The sequence below is a fragment of the Macaca fascicularis genome, chromosome 20 (genome assembly GCF_037993035.2).
Source record: "Macaca fascicularis isolate 582-1 chromosome 20, T2T-MFA8v1.1".
Classification (NCBI taxonomy): domain Eukaryota; kingdom Metazoa; phylum Chordata; class Mammalia; order Primates; family Cercopithecidae; genus Macaca; species Macaca fascicularis.
In genome coordinates, this window is record NC_088394.1 from 53,050,387 (window position 1) to 53,064,318 (window position 13,932).

General features: G+C 49.5%; 1 pseudogene; it reads right to left on the reverse strand.

Moving 5' to 3' along the window:
• Window positions 1-960: 960 nt before the first annotated feature.
• On the reverse strand, window positions 961-1,039 carry LOC123570747 (small nucleolar RNA U3; annotated as a pseudogene).
• Window positions 1,040-13,932: the final 12,893 nt, after the last annotated feature.

The following is a 13,932-nucleotide window of genomic DNA, read 5'->3' on the forward strand; positions in this document are numbered from 1 at the left end:
AATAAATAGTGCCAGGAAGGTGCCCCTGAACAGAGCTGTCCAGGGTTCAGATTGGCACCCCATCTGCACGGGGGCAAACGGGACTCTCAGCAATTAAGGCCTAAGACGGCTGACAGGTGGGACGTGGCAGAAATTCAGGGCTTCCACCACAGCTGCTCAATGTGGCATGATCATGGGCCACACACCACTCTGAATACTTAGGAAATTATTGGTTTGGACCTTTATTAAGTAGCAAATAACTGAAAAAACAAAACCCCAGATATCAGTTCTGGCTATAGCAGCTTTCTAAGTCTGTGTTTTTAAGGTGTAATTTCTTGAATCCTAGTTCTGTAGAAGAAACACTCCACCCCCGCCCCTAAAAAATGAGCTTCATGATCAAGTACATTTTGGAACCCGCAGGTTGATCCAAATTCATAAATTTCTTCACTGCAGGCCTTCTGGGGCCTTTAATATGCCTGAAGCTGGGGCTTTCCCTTCCTGAGAACGGCCTAGGACTATCCATGTGCCTCATTTTGGGAAATTTAGTAATGAGTTACTAAATCAACACTTCCTTTGGCATTCTACATAGCAAACATACTTTGTTAGATGTGACATCTTACACAATAAACAATGGAGATAAACTTTTTTAAAATTTATTTTTGGCCAGGCACGGTGGCTCATGCCTGTAATACCGCACTTTGGGAGGCCAAGGCAGGTGGATCACTTGAGGTCAAGAGTTTGAGACCAGCCTGGCCAACGTGGCGAAACCCTGTCTCTACTGAAAATACAAAAATTAGCCAGGCGTGGTGGTGGGCGCCTGTAATCCCAGCTGCTCGGGAGACTGAGGCAGGAGAATCACTTGAACTCGGGAGGGGGAGGTTGCAGTGAGCCAAGACCGCGCCATTGCACTCCAGCTTGCGCGACAGAGTGAGACTCTGTCTCAATAAATAAATAAGTAAATGATTTCTTATTTATTTATTTATTTTTACCAGTGCTCTACATGTTCAGAGAAACTTCTCTGGTAACCAACCATAGAAATGATCCCTGAAAGTATAGTCTTAGGAGATAAATATTCTTTCCATAGCCAGGAGGGAGACGAGAAGCCATACCTGTCTACAGTCTGACTGACAAAGGGGGAGGCTCCAGGTCCCCTGGAGAATCCCAGGTTTTATGGAATAATTACTTGGTCCTTTTCAAAGTACTTGAATGTATGTAGGATAGTCTCTGTCTTATCAGCCAGCCCTGCGATCTAGGTGTTCTCCCATTTTGTAGAGGCTTGCAGAGATGAGAGACCTGTCTTAAGGTCTCAAACCCATAACTGGCAGATCTGAGACTATAAATACTCCCTCTCAGGAGTGGACCTCTTCTACAATTTTTTTAGCAGTCCTTATGTGCCACATATGGCGTGGGGGCCAGGAGACAGAATGAGGCATAGGTTGGGCATGGCCCCTGCCCTCTTGGGTCTTGTAGTCGGCTGTGGGTGGCAAGTACAGCAGCGAGGGCAGACAGGTGTGAGGAGTTCGAGGACGGGGAAATAACACCCGCAGCCCCATCCCAGCACTCCCGCGCAGCAATGGATGTGTGCCACCGACACAGGGGCCGCAGGGTGAGCAGGAGTGACAGGCAGAGAGAGGAAGAGAGCTCTGCCGGTGCAGAGGCGGAGGGAACGTGGTGTGGGAGAACTGGAGAGAATTCCACATGAGTATGAAGTGGGTAGGGAGATTGAGACTGGAGAAAAGGGGAAGCCGGGGCTGCTGACCATGCAAAGCACTGAAAGCACAGCACTCCCAGCCTCAGGGTCCTCCACGATTGGAGACTGAGCATGAATTCAGAGGAGCTTGTGGAAGTCACCCAGTCAGGCCCAGAAATCTTACAGCGCATCCCTTCCCTTACCCCTGTCATAAATGGGAGAAGACAGCATCCACATGATGCAGGGGAGAGTGCAGGCATGAGCCAGCAGCCATACTATCCCCTGCATCTGTCCTCCTTGGCTATGTTTTACACCCCCCACCCCTTAGAACATTGTAGTCAAACTAGGGAGTATTAAATTGGCTGGTTGCTCCCAACTACACTGGACAAAGTGGAGAAAACAAAGGATGAGCTCAGAGTTTCAAATTCCCAGCTCAAGCTCTGCATAAAAGCACACCTCTTCATGGCTTAGAGTGTGCACCTTTCTCTCTGGGGCCTGGTGGGACTTGAGTCTAGTTACAGGTCCCGAAAAGAGGGGAGGGCATAGGATCTAAGAAAAATCCAAAGTGCCCTGCAAGGCAGCTACCTCGGGGAAGGCCATACTTCCAAAGGCCATACTTTTCTCAAAGGGTTAAGAAATTGTGATGAGGTCAGGCACGTGGCTCACACCTTTAATCCCAGCACTTTGGGAGGCCAAGGTGGGTGAATCTCTTGAGGTCAGGAGTTCGAGACCAACCTGGCTATTGGGGTGAAACCCTGTCTCTACTAAAAATACAAAAAAATTAGCTGGGCATGGTGACTTCCTTAGAAGAGACCTTTATCTCCTGTAGCTGCAGGGCTGAGATTTCTGAGCTCAAGTGATCTGCCTGCCTCAACCTCCCAAAGTGCTGGGATTACAGTTGTGAGCCATCCTGCCTGGCCAGGGCTAAGACTTGTGAAAAGGAAACCCAAAGTCTCATCTTGCATGTGGCTGAATTATGTCGCAGATCAAATTCCTGAATTCCAACCTTGCAGGACGTCTTCAGTTAAAGTGAGGGCAACTTGAAAATTGGAATGGGAACATAAAGGAAGATTCCAGTAAAGCTGGGGACATTGAATCCCTAAATTCTGTTATGCTCCTTGCCAGCAGAAACAGCCCATCTACCCCTCCCTGGGTCCAGCTGTGTGGACACAGATTCGCAGCAAGTGTGAGGGTGTTATTTCCCTACTGTTGTAATCATCACACTTTCTTTTTCTTTCTTTCTTTTTTTTTTTTTTTTTTTTTGAGTTGGAGTCTTGTGCTGTTGCCTAGGCTGGAGTACAGAGGTGCAATCTCGGCTCACTGCAGCCTCCGTCTCCTGGGTTCAAGCAATTCTCCTGCCTCAGCCTCCCGAGTAGCTGGAACTATAGGCACGTACCACCAAATCCAGCTAATTTTTTTGTATTTTTAGTAGAGACAGGGTTTCACCCCAATAGCCAGGTTGGTCTCGAACTCCTGACCTCAAGAGATTCACCCACAGCCTCCCAAAGTGCTGGGATTAAAGGTGTGAGCCATGCGCCTGACCTCATCACAATTTCTTAACCCTTTGGGAAACCATATGGCCTTCCCCGAGGTAGCTGCCTTGCAGGGCACTTATGATTCTTCTTAGATCCTATGCCCTCCCCTCTTTCCTGGACCTATAACTAGACTCAAGTCCCACCAGGCCCCAGAGAGAAAGGTACAGACCGTGAGCCATGAAGAAGTGTGCTACACGCCAAAAGAACTGCATGATTTTTCCAATTTATACAGACAAATCCAAGAGATATGTATAGGAATAGATTTTAAGGGTGTGAGATCATGGAAGGACCATAGTGTTGAATCTGGCTGAACTTAACGATATGGGCCCACTAAGCAGAGATTCTGAACTCAGTGCTTTAGCATGAGGGGTTAGAAAGGGCTCTAACTTGGTTGGTTGGTTGGTTGGTTGGTTGGTTGGTTGGTTGGCTGAAACATGGACCAAAAGGTAGGTGGCCTACACTGTTCCTTATTTTGTTATTACTATATTTGTATATTCATATACAAACTTGTATGCTATGATATATAATACATATTATAGCTATAAAACAAATCTTTAGGCCAGGCGTGGTGGCTCACGCCTGTAACCCAAGCACTTTGGGAGGATGAAGCAGGTGGATCACGAGGTCAGGAGTTCAAGACCAGCCTAGCCAACAGGGTGAACTCCCATCTCTACTAAAAATACAAAAATTAGCTGGACATGGTGTCAGGCACCTGTAATCCCATCTGCTTGAGAGGCTGAAGCAGGAGAATTGCTTGAATCCGGGAGGCGGAGGTTGCAGTGAGCCGAGATCATACCACTGCACTCCAGCCTGGGTGACAGAGCAAGACTCCGTCTCAAAAAAAAAAAAAAAAAAAAAAAAAAAAAAAAAAAAATCTTTTGTTTTTCTTTCCTCTCTCATTCCCTTATCACCTACCATGAGATGGATCATCACAGCATTGAAGTGACAGGATGTCAAGCAGAAGAGTAAACACCACCCAACAATGTTGCAGCCTCTCTGGGGAAAGGATTGGCATGTTTTCTGTTGTATGCAGGACGGTTGAGTCATGTTAGGTGGAAGTATAGCTTTGTTACTGTCTTTATCTGGAGATTAAGTGTGGTTTAAGGAGATGCATACAGGTGCCAGGTTGACAAAGAGAGTACTGTGATGATTAGTTTGATGTGCAAACTTGGCTAGGCCCAGTTATGTAATCAAACATGAATCTAGGCCAGGCTTGGTGGCTCACACCTGTAATCCCAGTACTTTGGGAGGCTGAGGCAGGCGGATCACCTGAGGTCAGGAGTTTGAGACTAGCCTGGTAAACATGGTGAAAATCTCTACCCATCTCTACCAAAAATACAAAAATTAGCCTGGCATGGTGGTGTGCGCCTGTAGTCCCAGCTACCTGGGAGGCTGAGGCAGGAGAATCACTTGAACCTGGGAGTGGACACTGCAGTGAGCAGAGATCATGCCACTGCACTCCAGCTTGGGCAACAGAGTGAGACTCCATCTCAAAAAACAGAAAACAGAAAACAAAACCCCCGTGAATCTAGGTATTACTATGAAGGTATTTTGCAGATGTGATAAACCTGTGTGGGCCTCATCTAATTATCCGAAAGACCTTAATTGCAAAACTCAGGTTTCCCCAACTACAGAGCAATTAAGTCTATGGCCTGCAGCCTCAGCTTCCACCTGAGTTTCCAGCCCACCATCCTACCCTACAGCTTCAGACGCGCCTAGCCAGCTCCCACAATTGTGTAGGACAATTTCTAGAAGTGAGTTAATGAACACGCTATTGGATCTGTTTCTCTGGAGGAACCCTAACTGACACAGGGGCCGACTCTGGAGGTTGTGAGGTCCAGTTCCTTATCCCTGTGTAGTGTATTGGCCAGTGGGGGTGGGAATTGCTTCCAGACAGGCTGTGTCATTTGTTCAGGCAGGGGCCCCTCCGCGTGGCTCTGCCTGAGAGCAAAGGCAGGTGGGGGTGGTCTTGGGGAGGGCCCGAAGCTTCGCTCTGTGCCTCCTAAAGCTTTCCCACTCCACGAAGCAGGCCAGACAGGTTGGCAGGAAGAAGCAGGCTTCATCTGGAAGGATGTCTCCAGGGTGGAAATGATGAGATTTAAATGGTGTGAGGACCCGGAGGGTGAGGTGCGACAGCACCACTGACCCAGCTGCCGAGTTGGACTCTGTGATGCCCGTTGTGTACATAGGAATCTGTGTGCCTGAGTGTGTAGGTGCCTATACTTGGATAGGCTGCGAATCTGTGTGCACACAGCTGGCTGGAGAGCACATGAGTGCCCACTTGCTGCAGGGCCCACTTGCTGCAGGTGATCCCCGTCCTCTTGGGCTCTACACCCTGGCGGGTGTCAACAGAGACTACAAAGAAACAAGTGGACATAAAATGACAAGTGCTAGGATAAAAAGCATGGGAAGGAGAGGGGATAACGCGGCAGGGGACATTTTGGAGTGCGGTGATTTCGACACCAGGAGGATGAGTGGTTAGACAGTGGTCGGGGAGGGCCTCCGAGGAGGTGACACCTGAATGATGAGCTGGAGCAAACCAAGCAAAGATTGGAGGAAGAGCCTCCTAAGCAGAAAGAACTGCAAGGACAAAGGCCCTGGGGCAGGAGTGGGTACGTGTGTCCTGTATGTGTGTGTCCTGCGCGGTGGCAGGTGTCTGAAGCCGAGCCCAGAGGAGCTGCGGAGATGAGGCCCAGAAGTGGAGCCAGAGCATGTAGGGCCGGAGACCCGCAGTAAGAAATGGGATGTGGTCGAGATGGGCTGGGAGCCACCGCAGCACCATGGGGCGGGGGCAGCAGATTATGATGTTGTGTACTTCAAGGAGCTGGAGTTTTATGAGGGAAGAGCGAGGAGATGTGTGGGAGGAAGAGCAGCCCCACCGAGGCTTGCAGGGAAGGCAGCAGACCCCAGGTTAGAGCATGAAGGTGGAGGGAACGTTCCAAGAAGTGGGTGGGGGAATAAGCACTGGACGGCTGATGACAGAGGGCAGGGTGGAGTATGCGGGGCCAGGGAGGGCTGCACAGAGCCCTGGGAGGGTAAGCGGTGGCCCTGCAGGCTGGGAGGCACCACCTTGAGGTGCTACTGGATGATACGCCTCAGGGAAGGCCGGTGGTCTCTTCTGATGACAACCTTCTTGCTGGTGTTAGACTGAAGGGGGAGGCGATTTGTAGGGAGGAGGCCAGAGGGGTTGTCCGCAGGGAAGGGCACCAGATGTGGGGCAGGAGAGCTGGTGTGAGATGCAGCCGTGGGGCCTGGAGGAAGCCATATCACCCCACTGAATTCTCACTTCACTTCCTCATCATAACAGACCCTGTGACATATAAAACCTGCTCTGCCTACCGCACAGGCGTCACGAGGCTGGAGTGAAATAGTGGAGCGCTTTCCCAGAGTGGCACATGGGACCCAGGGACGGGTGTGCAAAACCATTCTAGGTGGAAGAACACTTTTTTTCTTCTTTTTCTTTTCTTTTCTTTTTTTTCTTTCTTTTTTTTTTTTGAGATGGAGTCTCCCTCTGTTGCCCAGGCTGGAGTGCAGTGGTATAATCTTGGCCCACTGCAGCCTCTGGCTCCCAGGTCAAAGTAATTCTCCTGCCTCAGCCTTCTGAGTAGCTGGGACTACAGGCAACCACCACAACATCTAGTTAATTTTTGTATTTTTAGTAGAGACAGGATTTTACCGTGTTGACCAGACTGGTCTCGAATTCCTGACGTCAAGCGATCCACCCGCCTTGGCCTCCCAAAGTAGCGGGGATTACAGGCATGAGCTACTGTGCAAAGCCAAAAACACTTGATTATAATAGCATGCTATTTTTCAATGTATTAGATAAATGTATTTTTCCATTTAAAGTGGGGATATAAAGCTCCGCTTTAAAATCCACATAAGTAAAAAAGCTAGTCCGTTTAAAAGGTTAAGTAAATAACAGTCTAGGGCAGATACAGAAAAGACAGCATCATGACCATGGTTCCTGAAGGATTAAGGTTGCAGGAAACACTGAATGCTAAAAGCTTTGTGAATGTATAGTCCATGAAAATGTCTTTTTAAAAATGAGGTGCATACCAAGATGTTTGAGTGTGTGTATTTGGAGTAGGCGCTGTGGGCATACAGGTGTACCTGTGTGTGTCTCACAAGCAGGTGTAGCTGGGTGCTTGTGTGTACGTGGTGTTTGCGTATCCGTGCACACATATCTGTGCACACGTGCTCATAAGGCTCTCTGCGGCCAGGTGCGGTGGCTAACGCCTGTAATCCCAACACTTTGGGAGGCTGAGGCAGGGGGATCACAAGGTCTGAAGTTCGAGACCAGCCTGGCCAAGATGGTGAAACGCTATCTCTACTAAAAATACCAAAAATTAGCAGGGCATGATGGCAGGTGCCCGTAATCCCAGCTATTCGGGAGGCTGAGGCAGGAGAATTGCTTGAACCCGGGAGGCAGAGGTTGCAGTGAGCCCAGATTGCACCATTGCACTCCAGCCTGGGCAACAGAGCGAGACTCCGTCTCAAAAAAAAAGAAAAAAGGCTGTCTGCATGTGCATGTGCATTGATCTAGCTGGGCAGGCATGTGGGTGTGGGTGTATTAGATGTGTGCACATCTTGAGTCACTGCTGTTAACAGTGACATAGCATGTGTGTAGAAATGCCTCCTCCTCCCCAACCATCAGCATTACCCAGTAGGGCTGAGCTGTGCAGGAAACTTGGGGCTGGAGGGTCACTAGCCACCAGAGGGCAGAGGACGGCTGGGCAGGGGCTGCATCTTCTGGTCGGCTGTGGGCTTGTTCTCCCAGGCAGCCTCAGGATCTTCTCAGCTCTGCACTGGGTCAGGCAGGTCTGCCTTGAGCCTGACACTGGAGGCCATCTGGCATCCTTCTCTGCCCCTTCCCCACCTTCCCTGACCTCCTGCAGGCCTCTGCTAGACTAGACAGTAGCCCCTGGCTGAGGCCTTCTGGAAGGCCCGAAGCTCAGAAAGTGGACCTGTTGTTGGAGGGGCGGTTGGGACCCATGGCCAACCGTGGATGGTCTCATGGGGTCCTGGGAAAACGGGTACTCCTGGCTCAAATGGCCTGGATCCTGAGGTGTTGGTGACTGGGCCTCTGGTGGCAGGGCTGACCTAGATACTTCGGGCTCTTCTGCAGCCTGGGCTCTGTGGCTCTGACTTTGGGTCCTTTTGGGGGTGCTATGTGGCTGGCTGTCTCCTCTGCTCTCAGCTCTAAGCCTGTTCAGAATAACACTAATCCCCAGGCGCCTCCCTGGCTTGTGGGGAGTGGGCCCTCTGAGGTTATAAGGTGGCCACGGGAGGGGCAGCTGGACCCTGGAGCCCTTCTGCTCAGATGTCCTCACATCCCGAGCCACCACCTGCCTCCTGCCAGCACGAACAGGGAGGAGCACCCCAAGACCAGCCTGACGGTGGCCGTGGTGATTAGCTGCAATCCTCGATCCTCCACACATCCCTTCTCTCCACAAGCACTTAGTGAAGTCCTGCTGTGTGCCAGGCACTGTCCCAGGAACTCGCCTTTGGGTGATGGGTGGCTCCCTTCTCTGCCAGCCTGGGAGGACCAAGGCCTTGTCAGAGTGGGCCATGTGAGTGGGCAGCAGTTTCCCCCACCCAGAGAGGAGGCTGCTAAGCCATAATGAGAAAGCAGCTGACTGCGGGCCAGGTGCTGCAAGGAGCACGGGCCGTGCCATCAAGCATCTGATTCTACAGCTGCCCTGGGAGATGAGGACGACTCACCCCACTGTACGCTTGAAGATACTGAGGTTCTCTCACCCAAGTCGCGCAGCCAGTGAGTGACCCAAACTGGCATCACACATGGAGCTTGGTCTCATTCAGCAGCTTGCTTTTTTTTCTTTTTCTTTTTTTTTGAGATGGAGTCTCACACTGTCACCCATGCTGGAGTGCAGTGGCACGATCTCAGCTCACTGCAAACTCCACCTCCCGGGTTCAAGCGATTCTCATGCCTCAGCCACCCGAGTAGCTGGGATACAGGTGCCCACCACCATGCCCAGCTAATTTTTGTATTTTTAGTAGAGACAAGGTTTCACCATGTTGGCCAGGCTGGTCTCAAACTCCTGACCTTAAGTGATCCACCCACCTCAGCCTCCCAAAGTGCTGGGATTACAGGTGTAAGCCACCACATCCAGCCAGTAGCTAGCTTCCTTCTTTCCTTCCTTCCTTCCTTCCTTCCTTCTTTCTTTCCTTCCCTCTCCCTCCTTCCCTCCCTCCTTCTTTCCTTCCTTCCTTCTTTCCTAACTTCCTTCTTTCTTTCCTTCCTTCCTTCCTTCCTTCCTTCCTTCCTTCCTTCCTTCCTTCCCTCCTCTTCCTTCTCTCTTTCTTTCTCTCTCTCTGTCTCTCTCTCTCTCTCTTTCAATGAACTTTCACTCTTGTTGCCCAGGCTGGAGTGCAATGGCAAGATCTCAGCTCGTTGCAACCTCTGTCTCCTGGGTTCAAGCGATTCTCCTGCCTCAGCCTCCCAAGTAGCTGAGATTACAGGTGCCCACCACCACATCCAGCTAATTTTTGTATTTTAGTAGAGATGGGGTTTCACCATGTTGGTCAGACTGGTCTCAAATGCCTGACCTCAGGTGATCCACCCCCCTCGGCCTCCCAAAGTGCTTGGATTACAGGTGTGAGCCACCATGCTCAGCCTCTCTCTCTTTCTCCCTTCCTTCCTTCCTTCCTTCCTTCCTTCCTTCCTTCCATTTCCTTTCTTGCTTTCTTTTTCTCCTCTCTTTCTCTCTTTTTCTTTCTTCTTTCTTTTCTTTCCTTTCTTTTTTCTCTCCTTCTTTCCTTTCTTCTTTTTCTCTTTTTTTTTTTGAGACAGGATCTCATTTTGTAACCAAGGCTGGAGTGCAGTGGCACAATTATGACTCACTATAGCCTCTCAGCCTTGACCTCTTGGGCTCAAGTGATCCTCCCACCTCAGACCTTCTTACTCTGAGTAGCTAGGACTACAGGCATGCACCATCACACCTGGCTAATTTTTAAAAATTTTTGTGGCCAGGTGCGGTGGCTCACGCGTGTAATCCCAGCACTTTGGGAGGCCGAGGTGGGCGGATCATGAGGTCAGGAGATTGAGACCATCTTGGCTAACACGGTGAAACCCCATCTCTACTAAAAATACAAAAAATTAGCCGGGCATGGTGGCAGGGGCCTGTAGTCCCAGCTACTTGGGAGGCTGAGGCAGGAGAATGGCGTGAATCCGGGAGGCGGAGCTTGCAGTGAGCTGAGATGGCACCACTGCACTCCAAGCCTGGGCGACAGAGTGAGACTCCGTCTCAAAAAAAAAAAAAAAAAAAAAAAAAAAAAATTTGTGTAGAGACAGGGTCTCACTATGTTGCCCAGGGCTCATCTCGAACTCCAGGGCTCAAGCAGTCCTTCTACCTCAGCCTCGCAAAGCGCTGGGATTAGAGGCGTGACCCACGGTGCCCGGCCTTTGCTCTTTCTTTAGAGACCTCCAGACACAGTGGGTTACTTTTTGCCTGTGCCCAAATGTGAAGGAAGTAGGCAGTTCCTGGGTCTCAGGAGGAGTTATCCTGCCCAGGTGGCCAAGTTCACAATTTAGTACATGTCCTTCCAAGTAATCCTCTACAGGCCTGTCTACATGTAATCAAAGTCTGGAGTTTTGTTGTCTTTATCTGCGTTATAGAAATGGGATCATATTACACTCCTGTGGTAGGCAGAATAATGGCTCCACTCTCCCTCCCCCAAAACATAGCTCCATCCTAATCCTTGGAACCTGGGGAATGTTATCTTATATGTGGGGGAAAAAGGATTTTGCAGGTGTGATTAAGTTAGGAATTTTGAGATGTGGAGATTATTCTGTATGCATATGCATATGGACAGAAGAGGTAAGAAAGAACTAATTAATTAATTTATTTATTTTGAGATGGAGTCTCCCTCTGTCACCCAGGCTGGAGTGCAATGGCATGATCTCAGCTCACTGCAACCTCTGCCTCCTGGCAGAGTGATTCTCCTGCCTCAGCCACCCAAGTAGCTGGGATTACAGGCGCGCGCTACCACGTCCAGCTAATCTTTGTATTTGTAGTAGAGACGGGGTTTCGCCATGTTGACCAGGCTGGTCTCTAACTCCTGACCTCAAGTGATCTGCCCACCTCGTACTCCCAAAGTGCTGGGATTACAGGTGTGAGCCACCACGCCTAGCAATGAAATAATTTTAGAAGTCCAGGCAAAGAAATCAGGGGAAACTTCCTGGAAGAGGTGGCCTTAGAAGGCAAAAGGGAGAATTGGTGAGTGGAAGAAGCCATAGGCCGGTTGGTGGAGCAAAGCTTTGAGAGCCAGTTGAGCTAGCAGGGCAGAACCTGGACAAAGCCTGCTTTCTAGACTCCGAATCAGTGGTGTGCTGGTAAAAGTTTAACAACCAGCTCTTTCCGGGGTCCAGGCAGGAATCCCAATCTGTAGCCTTTGCCAATTTCTTTGCCAATTTATACCACACATATTTACCTCCCACCATAGCCAACTTGAAGCTACGAATGTGATGCCACTGAATGCAGAATTGGTAAGAAATACACAGTAGCACACAATTCCATAGTATAGCCATTTCCACTATACAGATCCAGTCAATATCAATAACCACAGAGCATCAATAATAGTATGCTGGCAAGTCTCTGAGCCTACTTTGACTCAGGAGGCTGCCCAATAAAAATAAATAAATAAATAAATAATAATAATACATTGTAGCAAAGTAATTCACAAGTGATGAGTTTTGAGTGTTAACTTTGTTCACCTCAGCTTCCTAAGTAACTGGGACCACAGGGATGTGCCACCATGCCCGGCTAATTTTGTTTTTATTTTTTGCACAGACCAGGGTCTCCCTATGTTCCCCAGGCTGATCTCCAACTTCTGGGCTCAAACGATCTTCCCGCCTTGGTCTCCCAAAGTGCTGAGATTACAAGCGTGAGCCATGGCACCCAGCCTATTTTATTTTATTATTTTTTTAAGACAGAATCTCCCTCTGTTGCCCAGGCTGGAGTGCAATGGCATGATCTCAGCCCTTTGCAACCTCTGCCTCCTGGGCTCAAGCAATTCTCATGCCTCAGCCTCACGAGTAGCTGGAATTACAGGTGTGAGCCACTATACCCGACTAATTTTTTTGTATTCTTGGTAGACACAGGGTTTTGCCATATTGGCTAGGCTGGTCTTGAACTCCTGACCTCAAGTGATCCACCATCTCGGCCTCCCAAAGTGCTGGGATTACAGACGTGAGCCATCACGCCCAGCCTATAATTTTGTTTTTAATAATAGCTGTGTTTAATAACTGGCTCACAAAATTCCGAAAACTTAACAATAGACTCCCATGAGCAGACCAGGCTTCTCCAGCCCTCCTCAAACTGCATGAGACTGCCTCTTGGAACTTAAGAAGCTCCAAACCTGACAACCCACCAGGGTTTGCGCTGGGACAATGAGCTGAGCTCTGTCCTCAAGCATGCATTTCTCCAGTTCATTGACCTATGGCAGGAATGCCCGGCCCCTCCCTCAGCCCTTGGTTGCAAACAGGAGGCCACAGGCTCCTCACGTCCTTCCAGTCAAGGCGAAAGGTCTCTCCTTGCAGCCCAGAGTGAAGCCTTCCTGCCCCAGCTGGCTGACCCCTCATTCTGCCTCTCTCTTGAACCTAGAGGCGTCTTGATCCCTGGGCCCCACCTCTGCAGGACAGAGCCAGGATTTCTAGGAGGGGTCATTACAACCATCCCCCATCTCAGCCTGGGACTTTCTGCAAAAGAGTTAGGGGAGCAGGCCACAGAGCAATGGCCTTCCTCAGGTCACAGATGCTTTTAATCCGAGCTCCCATCAGGCCTGGGTAGAAACCCTGCCACCCCAAATCACGAGGCACAAAGTCCCCTCACTGGGGCAAATCATAATGTTGGGCCTGTCTTTTGCCCCAGCCTCTCCGCCCTAAGTTTATTTTCATCTTGACAGTACCCCATTTCCTCCTACCTAATCCCCACATTCATCTTCCCTTCTTCACCATCAACACTTACTGTCAGGGGAGGAATTGATTAGCTAGTTCTTGCTATTAATTAAATACTTGATGCATATGGCCAAGCTTAGATGGATGGAATCCCTGTATTGGTAAGGTGGGAATTTTTATTTTCTTTATTTCTTTTTTTTTTTTTTTTTTTGAGACCAAGTCTCACTCTGTCACCCAGGCTGGAGTGCAATGGTGTGATCTTGGCTCACTGCAACCTCCACCTCCCAAGTTCAAGCCATTCTCCTACCTCAGCCTCCCTAGTAGCTGGGATTACAAGCACACAGCACCAAGCCCAGCTAAGTTTTATATTTTTAGTAGAGACAGGGTTTTGCCACGTTGGCCAGGCTGGTCTGGAACTCCTGGCCTCAAGTGAGCTGCCTGCCTCAGCCTCCCACAGTGCTGGGATTACAGGCGTGAGCCACCACGCCCGCCTAGGGTGGGAATTTTTCCACCAGGGTTCTGGGTTCAGCTCTGCCACAGATTCCTCTCTCTGGGCTTATCCTCTGAAGGCATGATTTTGGCATGACTGAGTGGATGGAGGAGGAACTTGGGGTCAGCGGGCTGTCACCCTGCTCTGATGTGGAACCGGCTCAGCAACAGGGCTGCAACAGGCCTTGTTGGACATGGAAGCAAATGAGAAAATTAGTAATACTGATTCAATGTTTACTTAAGATACTGATACTTTGTCCATTATAGATCTTTTGCATTAATTTTGATTTTTTTATTATAGGAAAATATATATAACATAAAAT